Here is a 1893-nt window from a genome sequence, read left to right on the forward strand (position 1 = left end):
ATATATTGGATATTAGTCCCCTATTGGACTTAGGATTGGTAAAGATTAGAGGTTCCTCAGACAATATGAACTAACCAGTACACTCAGAGCTCATGTCTCTAGCTGCATATGTAGCAAAAGATGGCCTAGTCGGCCATCATTGGGAAGAGAGGCCCCTTGGTCTTGCAAACTTTATATGCCAGGGGAATGCCAGGGCCAAGAAGTGGGAGTGGGAGTGGGTGGGTAGAGGAGCAGGTCAGGGTGAGGGTATAGGGATCTTTTGGGATAGCATTTGAAATGTAAATAAAGAAAATATCTAATAAAAACAAAACAAAACAAAACAAAAAGAAATGAAAAGGAAAAAAAAATAGACATAGTACTACCGGAAGATCCAGCAATACCTCTCCTGGGCATATACCCAGAAGATGTTCCAACTTGTAATAAGGACACATGCTCTACTATGTTCACAGCAGCATTATTTATAATAGCCAGAAGCTGGAAAGAAACCATATGTTCCTCAACAGAAGAATGGATACAGAAAATATGGTACATTTAAACAATGGAGTGCTACTCAGCTATTAAAACCAATAAATTCATAAACTTCTTAGGAAAATGGATGGATCTGGATGATATCATCCTGAGTGAGGTAACCTAATCACAAAAGAACACACATGTTATGCACTCACTGATAAGTGGATATTAGCCCAGAAATGTAGAATACCCAAGATACAGTTTGCAGAACACATGAAACTCAAGAAGGAAGACCAAAGTGTGGATACTTTGTTCCTTCTTAGAATGGGGAACAAAATACCCATGGAATGAGTTACAGAAATAAAGTTCAGAGCTGAGAGGGAAGGAAGGACCATCCAGAGACTGCCCCACCCAGGGATCCATCTCATAAACAACCACTAAACCTAGACACTATTGCATATGCCAACAAGATTTTGCTGACAGGACCCTGATATAGCTGTCTCCTGAGAGGCTCTGCCAGTGCCTGACAGATACAAAAGTGGATGCTCACAACCATCTATTAGATGGAACACAAGGCCCCCAATAAAGAAGCGAGAGAAAGTACCCAAGGAGCTGAAGTGGTCCTATAGGAGGAACAACAATATGAACTAACCAGTACCCCTAGAGCTCGTGTCTCTAGCTACATATGTAGCAGAGGATGGCCTAGTTGGCCTTCAGTGGGAGGAGAGGCCCTTGGTCTTGCGAAGACTATATACCCCAGTATAGGGGAATGCCAGGACCAGGAATGGGAGTGGGTGGGTTGGGAAACAGGGTGGGGGGAGGGTACAGGTGACTGTTGGAGAGAAAACTGGGAAAGGGGATAGCATTTGAAATGTAAATGAGGAAAATAGCTAATTAAAAAAAAACAAAGAAAAAAAGCAAAGTGATCTCACTATTCTACAGATTCTGCAAGCTTTTTCTGACAGAGTTGGTTCATTTTGGAGCAACCATTATTATCTGGATCCCTGTTCATATAACATTTCTGTTATGAATCAGTATTTTACAGATTGACTTTGCTTATGTCCTGTTTCCTCTCTAGGTAACAATTCCCTGGAAACCAAGGCCACACTGCTCTTTATTGCCATCTTGTAGAGTCTGGTGGCTAACCCGAAGTCTGAGGCAGAAAGAGTACACACTAAAGCTTGTCTATATGCCACAACTGGTGCAAGGTCAGTCTCTCTTTCAAAAGGAGAAATTAAAAATATAAATAAATGGATAGATTAGATAGATAGATAGATAGATAGATAGATAGATAGATAGATAGCACTGAGGAAATAGTTCAGTTATAGAGTATTTGCCTAACATACATGAGGTCTTAGAGTTGATCCCCCATACAGATACAACAACAAAAAAAGGAAGAAAAGAAAGAAAGGAGAGGAGAGGAGAGGAGAGGAGAGGAGAGGA

General features: G+C 41.0%; 1 long non-coding RNA gene across 1 annotated transcript in view; it reads left to right on the forward strand.

The window, feature by feature from the left end:
* Positions 1–1893, forward strand: part of LOC110302790 — a 27069-nt gene that overhangs the window by 16785 nt on the left and 8391 nt on the right. The window contains exon 4 of the long non-coding RNA XR_002378839.1: positions 1529–1658. This is a non-coding gene — a long non-coding RNA (uncharacterized LOC110302790). The remainder of the gene's footprint in view (positions 1–1528; positions 1659–1893) is intronic.

This window comes from Mus caroli, chromosome 10 (genome assembly GCF_900094665.2).
Source record: "Mus caroli chromosome 10, CAROLI_EIJ_v1.1, whole genome shotgun sequence".
Lineage (NCBI taxonomy): Eukaryota > Metazoa > Chordata > Mammalia > Rodentia > Muridae > Mus > Mus caroli.